This window comes from Babylonia areolata, chromosome 14 (genome assembly GCF_041734735.1).
Source record: "Babylonia areolata isolate BAREFJ2019XMU chromosome 14, ASM4173473v1, whole genome shotgun sequence".
NCBI lineage: Eukaryota > Metazoa > Mollusca > Gastropoda > Neogastropoda > Buccinidae > Babylonia > Babylonia areolata.
Genome location: NC_134889.1, coordinates 18,043,712 through 18,053,235, shown reverse-complemented (window position 1 = coordinate 18,053,235; position 9,524 = coordinate 18,043,712).

Below are 9,524 nucleotides of genomic sequence, written 5' to 3'. Positions count from 1 at the left end.
TTCCCATCTTTCTGTGGCAGAGTCTCTGGGCTGCAATACATCAAATTCTCTCATAAAGGCCTCTGCGAACTGTTCTACAAGGTCTGGCTGAGACATCTTGCTGACGTCAATGCGAGAGTTCCCTTGTTTCTTTGAGCAGTGGAACTTCTTTGGCTGCAGTCTGACTTTGCAACATACCAGAGAGTGGTCCGTGTCCCAGTCTGTGCTGTGGTAAGAGCAAGTGTGGAGAAGGCTTTTGATGGCAGCTCATCTTACTAGGATCAGATCCAGTTGGTGCCAATGTTTTGGGCTCTGTTGCCTCCAGGAGACTTTGTGCTGGGGCTTCGTCCTGAAGAAGGAGTTGGCGATGCACAGTTCATGGCAGACACAAAACTCAAGTAGCCGCTGTCCGTTCTCATTCATTTTCCCAAAGGAACCGAGACAGGAGGGCCACGAATCGTTGTCTCCACCCACTGTGGCATTGAAGTCGCCCAGGAGAACAAGTTGTCCTGGCCTGGGGATGTTCCTTATGGTTGATGCGAGATTTTCAGAGAACTCATCCTTGGCGTCTGGAGAGGCGGACAGAGTTGGAGCATATGCGCTGACGAGAGTGGCATAGCCTTCGGAGGTGTTGAGGTGGAGAGTCAGGAGTCGTTCTGAACCGCCGCTGCCTGGTTCTATCATATTCAGCAGGCTGTTCCTGACTGCAAAGCCTACTCTGTACTCTCTTAGGGCTTCAGAGCTTTTTCTTTGCCTGAAGAAGGTGTAGACCCTCTCCTTTAGTGTTCCTGAGTCAGCCAGCCGTGTTTCCTGCAGAGTGGCAATGTCCACATTTAGTCTCTTTAGCTCTTTATGACAGCCGTCTTTCTGGCGTCACTGATGTTTTGCAGATCTTGGAAGAGCCCATGCATCATTGTCCAGACATTCCAACAGGCCAGTTTCATTGTTGATCCGTTTCTTGAAGTTTTCTTTTTGTCTGGTGCGGAAATTAACGACCTGCTTGTCAGATATTCTCCTAATCTTCATACACCCATAGAAGAAGGCAGGTCGTGGCGGGACAGCACCTAACTGGCTGGGGGCTGCCCAACTTGGGTGGGCGGTAGCTGTCCAGTGGGACGCGAGGGTCCCTCCCACCATCAAAAGCAACCCCTGGCGTCAGCTGTACACCAATTGAGCGCTAACTTATAACCGGTAGTTGTTGCTTCACGTGTTGTTCAAGCTGGAGTGTCCTCTCCAGGTTGTAGGTGCAAGGTGTTTGTGGATGGATGGACGGATATAAGCCTGGGCAATGTAATATGGAAGACAGGCTGTTGTCCATGCAGCTTGTCCCCCTTCTCCACCTCGCTGACAGATCCAAAGGAACAGCAAGGCTGTTACGTTTGTGCCACACTCACAATTGTAAGATATCTAGTACGTGTGTAAAACGAATACAGTTCCACACACATGAAAGACGACTCATCACAGACACTGAAACACTGAAATAGGACACACACACACACACACACACACACACACACACACACACACACACACACGTGATTACACGCGACATTCAACAATTTCCATCTCTTTCAATGTAACGCTAATTTCCCTTTCAGACTCGTGTGAACATGATCAGTTCAGGGGGCGTAACTCCTCTGCCAACGTCGTAAATCCGCCGCTGGTAGTTGGTCTTTCTACATACGGTCTTTAGTCGTGTCATTGTGGAGTTTCACGAATTCAGCCGGTTAACATGACAAGGGACATAATTCATGTATGCTTGACAGAGCAAACGTTCGCGTATTAGTTCCCTATCATGCTTCAAGACCGAAAACAGGGCGTGCGTGTGTATGTGCTTCTATCACACACACACACACACACACACACACACACACACACACACACATGCATCATGAATTGCTGGAATGCCATTCTAATGGAATTGCATCTCGTTGGTAGTGATCATTATTGGAATGATGACATAAAGCCAGGAAGTTTAGTTCATGTGCCACCAGGGGGCATTGAAACATTATACATAAAGATGTTTTTACACAAACAATATAAACAAACTAATTCGTTTTTTGTTTTTGTTTTCGTTTATTTATTTATAGTCAGTTCCTCTAAGATGATCACATTAGACATTAGAAAAAAAACAACTGAGTGATGTCAAAACCCAAACAAACACAAAACGCCGACATAAGCAAACAAACAAATACACGTTAACAATCTATGTTTCCTGTTATTTTCGCTATCCATGTACACAGTTTTACTGAGATGCAATTATTCAGATTTGGAATAGGGCATGCCTGGTGCCTGAGTCATTGAAAGGCCGGCATGTTAGTTGTGAAAAAAGCGTCTGCTATTCTTGTGTGGTAAACAGTCAATGAAGCCAGCAGAGCGCTTGGCTACAATCATCATGGCCTGGCTTCGCTGACGAAGATCTAGGAAGGGCGTTGTCCACGTCTGATGCAGGCACGCTCATGGCTGACAAGGCCAATGCGGGAAAAGCAGAGTCGGCCGCAGCGGTTGCAAGGGAAAGTCTGGTCTGGGTTCGCGGCTGCAGCGTCGTGGTTCTTCCTCCTTCTGCGTTTGTCCTCAAGGCTGGCCCTGCGGTTGTTTTCGAAGGAGGTCTATACATGTATGCATTCTTTTCCTTTGCTAAAGTGCCCATTCCCTCTTCTCTTCTATACCTTTTCTTTTCTTCACATTACTATTTTTCATTCACCTACGATTCTTCGGTTGCTTCTATCAATGGACAATATATTTGTATGCAAGAATTTAGGGTTGATCGTGTGTTTGCCTTTGTCTGGGTATTTTTAATTCTTCGGGTGTAATTTTCTTTCTGTTTGCTTGTCTGTTTGTTTTTTCTCTCAGTCTCTCACCTTTCATTCTCTGGACATCACTTACTATGATTAGATATATTATATTCAGGAAGGAGAGTGAAAGTATGTTTTTGAAAAAAAAAAAAAAGGGGGGGGGGGGTAACTGCTTGACGTACAGACCAGTACTGTTGCGATTACCTCGGTAATTGATAATCAAAGACAATGGACAGGTCTACATTGCAATGGGTTTCCTTCAATGTAAACTTCACCTTATTCAAAGGCTGGGTATGCCCCTTGTATTTTTTTTTAATCATACATAATATGCCAACTTCTGCGACGTTCGGAGTAGGAATTTCTTTCAGTGTTTCTTGCAATTTTATAGCCTTTTAAAAAAGGAATGCGCTTTTTTTTCTTCAAAGTACAGGGTGTACGCTTTTTTCTTCTTATAGGTACATATATATATATATTTTTTTTTTTTAATTATTTTTTTTATATAATTTCAGCAGTTCTCCATGTTACTTTTCTTTTACCTGAAAAGAGTAATTAGCTCTACCTTTAATTTTTTTTTCTTCTCTTTTCTGGCACAGTTACCGATGTGATTGTTTATGCTCAGTTTCGGGGAAAAAAAAGAAAAAAAAGTTATGTGCCTTGATATTGCTTTCGTTCTTACTCCCCCACCCCACCCCCCCACCCACCCCCTCCCCCGTTCCCCTCCTTGAACAAGAGACATTATTAGATAAATGATATCTTGCGGTTTCTGCTCGGTGTTGGGAGATAAGGTGTGGGAATGAGGGAAAGTTCAGTCCCCTTCTGCCATTGTCGCTGTCTCTCTCTGCCATCGTCTCGTTTCCTCTCTCTCTCTCTCGCTCTCTCTCTTGTCACCAATTTTAGTCCTCAAATGTTTGAAAAAAGGGTTATTGTCTACATATCACGTTTTCAGTTTGGTATGCGGAGTAAGCGAACTAGTATTTGTGTGAGCGTGTGATAATGAACATGCAAATCCGTGAACAACACTCCTAAGAGCGCATGTTTGGGGCAGTTGTTTGGATGTGTACTGATATCCAGAAGTATTATTCACCGAACTTTGCTGTTTGTGTTTCCCTTTAGGTTATGTTGTCAATTTGCTCACCTCAACGACATGGGCATAGGAATGGCCTACTGCATTAAATCATCTCGAATCAGAGTCTGTGCCTGAATCTTAATGGCCATGCAGGATAGAAGTAGTACAGGCAAGGATCACTCAACACCAGCTTGAGAGCAATGTCGGATATCCGATATGGCAGGATCACCCGTACAATCGCCTCCTGGTGTTAATCATGTGTTCCACAGCTGCATACTAGAGATTGATATTAATTCATAACTGTAAAGTAGAGTACCTTGCATACACATGTCTTATCAAACGCCTTGAGAGAGAAACATTTGAGGCCTTGAGAGAGAAAGAAAAAAAAAGAAGCTCAACAAAAAGAACTTCAGCTGCTTTTTACACACACACCCACGCGCGCGCGCGCGTGTGTGTAATTGTGTGTGTGTGTGTGTGTGTGTGTGTCTGTGTGTCCGTGGTAAACTTTAACATTGACATCTCGTTTTAAAGTTACAGGCAGACAAATATGTGGGTTTTTCCTTGTGGCTGAATAATCTGTATTGCATGACGTCACTCCTCCACTTAACATACTTGTCTTCGTTGAGTAATGCAGAAAGAGAATACGAATCTTCTTTCATGTGGAAAATTAAAGTTTATTTAGTGCTGAATCTTTTGACACCACACAGATATTCAGGATAATTCTTGTTTGTTTGTTTTGTTGTTGTTTGTTGTTGTTGTTTGTTGTTGTTGTTGTTGTTGTTTGTTGTTGTTGTTGTTTGTTTTTTTGTTTTTGTTTTTTGGGGGGGGGGGGGGTTGTGTTTTTTGTTTTTTTTGTTTTTGTTGTTTTTTGGGTTTTTTTGTTTTTGATTTTTGTTGTTGTTTGTTTTTGTTTTTGTTTTTTTTGTTGTTGTTTTTTTAAGTCACAGGAACACAAATATGTGGTTTTTTCATGAGCCGATTTCTCCATTTTACTCCTCGGACAGAAAGAAAAAAAACTACAACAGATAGATCCATTCTGGGTTGGTTTGTTTTTTTAATCTGTGATTTTTAAACTTTTAGAAGGTACACAAATCTTAAAAAATGATAAATTCCGAATTTCAGCCAGGTTTTCGCGTGCTCTGTGTGTGTGTGTGTGTGTGTGTGTGTGTGTGTGTGTGTGTGCTGTCATTCTGTTTGTGTGTGTGTGGAGGGGGAGAGGTTGGGGGGAGGAGGAGGGGAGAGAGTGTTCCGGCGATGAGTTCATGTTCTCTCTCTCTCTCTCTCTCTCTCTCTCTCTCTCTTCTTCTTCTTCTTCTTCTTCTTCTTCCATTGATGGCATGTGTGTGTGCGCGCGCGCGCGCGCGCGTGTGTGTGTGTGTGTGTGTGTGTGTGTTTCTGTGTTTGGGTCTGTGTTTGTGTGTCTGTGTCTGTGTCTGTGTGCCTACGTTCATGCATATGTACACGATTTTTTCCTAGTGTATATTTTCATACTCGAATGTTCAGCTCAGCTTTTATCAGAGACTGACATTAGCTCACAGCTGGGCCAACAGCAAAATAGGAGCCATATGATCAATGGCTTTTCCAACGCAAAGATAATTAATGTACAGCTTTGTCTATTGTGAACAGCTATGGTTCCAAACGTATGAGGCAAGGTTGCACTGGGTCTTAGTTCTGCAGCTGTAGGGTCTGGTTGGTCTTTATGGACCATTCCCAACGCCGACTGTCCCAAAGCCCTCTTGACAGGAGAAGTGGGGATGTAAATGGGGCAAGACATTCCACAATAATTAAATTCTAGCCCAGATAGTCGGGACAGCAGTTGCCTGCACTATGATGGTCATTGTTGGACACGACTGACTATCAAACATGCAGCGGATGTAGATTAGCAAGTACAGAATGGAGAATACAGAAAATGCAATGCCTATAATCACACTTCATGAACAATGAAGTCATGACTTTCTCTCCGTGCTGTTCAAAAACTGCACGCCTTTCACGGGCTCACCAAGTTCTCCCTCCCATACCCCCGTGGATTTGTCGAAGCTTTCAGTATGAAAAGTCAGTATGGAAAGTCTGTTTGAGAAATTTCCTCAGTTCATTGCTTTCTTTGTTTCTGGCGCTTACCATTTCTCTCTATCGTCTCTTCATTTTTGACTCACTTGTGTAAACAAAGTGAGTCTATGTTTTAACCCGGTGTTCGGGTGTGTGTGTGTGTGTGTGTGTGTGTGTGTGTCCGTGGTAAACTTTAACATTGCCATTTTCTCTGCAAATACTTTGTCAGTTGACACCAAATTTGGCATAAAAATAGGAAAAATGCAGTTCTTTCCAGTCACCTTGTTTAAAACAATATTGCACCTCTGCGATGGGCAGAAAAATAATAAAAGAAGCCAAATTATAAGCAAACTGAATTTACTGTTATATTTATATTTTTATTCTCGAAACTTGGCACTTTGATCTGATATTCTGACACAACAACAAGAGCAGTCATGTTTATCATTTTTTGTTCAAACAGGAACTTCTTTTGCTAAGCATGGAAGTTATATTTATTTTGCATGTCTTTGGTACAGATAGTAAAGAAGGGAAATTAATCTTTAATAATTATTAATGCTAGGGGGCTTAATTTGCTTTAAACTGATCTTTCTCGTCTTAAACATTACATTTTGAAATTATACTCAATACATAAAAAGCTTGTGTGTTTTACTCTCAGTGTACAGAGCTTTCACTATGTTTATTTGCCCAAGTGGTCTTTTTCGGAAAATACTAAAATCAATACGACGAGTGGACTTTATAGATCTATTGGCTGAGCCCTGGAGAAGGAGACCGTTAAATATTTATTTATTCATAGAAAGATTTGTGAACGCCTCATCACTTACTGGGTTATGCCCCAAACTGCCATAAAAATATCCATAGAATCAGTCGGAATTCACAGTTAAAAATAATAAACCATGAGAGTTGATACCCTTGAATTGATAGAACGCAAAAAAATCCAGTTTTGACTTTTCTCAAAATGAAGTCCTTTTCACTTCATACGACATTAGAAGTACTTGTACTTGGCTCTACATGTTCTTAGTTTAACAAAATACTCAATGTTAATATCAACTTTAAAAAAAAACAACAACTATAAAACTAGAATGAACATAAAAGAGAAATTGAATCAACCGTGTCAACCGGGTGTAACTAAACTTGTACATCTATCTAGATCCAGAGAAAACGGCTAAATGTTGCAGTGTGATTGCGACGATAGCCACGTCTCCTTTACCGTGGACTTAAAAAGAATTTTTAATTGCCCTTTTTTTGAATGCCCAAGATACACCAGAATAATATGATTTAAACAGCGTTCTCACTGCGAATACCGCAATCGATTTATCGCCCTTTAAAAAAGCATGTTTAAATGTTATATTTTTTAACATCATTTAAGGAACTACGGTAGTGTCATGGATAAGACAGTTTCTTCTCATCCGAACACGCGGGGTTCGAATCTGCTGTTAGGACTTAATTTTTTTTTTTTTTAATCTATTTTCTTTTTCTTTTAACCCGAAGCTTTATAATAACAAATACAGAACACATTTTAACAATTAGATTTTTTTAAAGTGTATCACAAGTGAGTCTTGAAGGCCTTGCCTCTCTTGTTTCTCTTGCTGGACCATTCACCACTTTTACCTGGAAAGCCTTGAGCATTTTTTGTCTTTTTTCTGGACTTAACGATGTGGCACTTTTACTTTGTTGTATTCTTTTAGGGAGCTGAGGGGAGCCGAGGGGGCCGCCTTAGATGTGCAATGTGCTCATTGACGATTTCTGGCTTTGTATTTTTGTCCCGTTTGTTATGCAAAACTATGTTTGTGTTTGGATTATCTTTTTGTGATTTTCATATCCTCCCGTGACAATTTGACATAATGGTCAACATCATAAGCGTGTCATAGGTTCACGTGCATGCATATGACTGTGGTTGTACCTATTTACTTATCTATTTATTATTTTATTGTTGTTGTTGTTGACCTTTTAGATTGTGTGTGATTGATATTTAGTTCTGAAATTCTTTCTGGGCTGTTAAACAAACAAACAAAACTGTTCGCTCTTCATGGTCTTTTACCTTTGAGATTGCGTGATTGGCATTTAGTTTTGAAATTCTCTCTGGGCTGTTATACAAACAAACAAACAAAGAAACAAAACTGTTCGTCTCACCACGTTCTTCCTTGGAAGATGACCCCTCCCCCTTCCCCACTGCCCAGTCCTTCCTGTGAAGATGCTGGAGATCTTTCGGTATAGATAGTGTCCCCTCCCTCTGGATTTTACCAGGAGTCACTCCCTCGAACGAGGAAACCCTCACAAAACGAAAACCTGAACAACTTGTCCTGGAGTGTTTGTCTGGGAGCTAGTTTTTTCGATGATACGACATGCGCAACCTTCACTAAATGCACGAGAAAATGTGGCAACAGGAGGGTCTCCCTGACACAAACATGCAAACCCACCTTGATTGAAAAAAAGTATCTGGAGAAAAAAGAAAGGGTGTTATCGGATTATGGCGACATCTTCTCACCGTGGACAGCAGCTCGAAATCAACGTAGAGAAATACAATCGAAAAATCCAATCCAGTCGAATCCATCTCTTTACCCCATACTGTGTGATGTGAAGATATTGTATTGTTTTGACCATTGTCACAACGGACTTCCAAGTGTGAAATTCGGGCTGCTCTCCCTGGGAAGAACGCTTTGCCACAGCACATGCCACCCATATTTTTTCTTGTTTTTCTTCTGTCTGCAGGTACATCTATTTTACTATCAAAGTGGATTTATCTATGGAATAATGCCAGAGACAACCCCCTGTTATTGTCATGGCTTTTTTTTTTACGTGCGCTGAGAGCATGCTGCATAAGAGAATTCAGTTTATCACCAAATCCGAAAGACTAGCGTCCAGACGCATGTTGCACAAGAGAATTCAGTTTATCACCAAATCCGAAAGACTAGCGTCCAGACCACCACTCAAGTGGAGGGAAGAAAACTCTGGCAAATGTGGTATTTGATCCTGTGCCCTCAGATTATCTTGCTTCCCAAGCATACACGACAGCACTAGGCCGTTACTCCACTACTAGCTGAATTCATTTCATAGGTTATTATTGGTTTCAAAGGGAAGAGCCGTTTAGGGCGCTAGTGCACACCAACAACTTTGACATTCTTCAGGCAGACACCATGTCTCCCATCTCCTGGCCGCCTCAAACTCTTTAGAAAAATTAAAGTGCAATACCTGACATCATGCTGCTGATCGTGCTAACAATGATCATGCTAACAATGTCAGGGTCGTTAGTACCTACAGATGCTAAATTCATCCTGCAGGGAATTATAGAATATCTATATCAGAACCAGTCTTTCAGGGCTTCTAATATCTGCAGATCCTGAATTCCGTCTACCAAGATCTTTACTGTTGCAGGTCTTGAATCCAGTCCTCAAGGGCTTGTAGTACCTGCAGATACTGACCCTAATTTCCTTGGGCCTATAGTATCTATATGTCCCGAATCCAAGTTCATCGAGTCTCTAGCATTTTAAGTCCTGAATCCAAATTACAAAAGCATGCATCATCTCCAGATTAGGATTTTTTTTTATCGGGATCTTTAGTTTCTCAAGAACTGAGAACAATCTTTCGTGGCTATCGGTATTTCCAAATCCTAAAACCAATCGACTAAAGACTTCAGTATC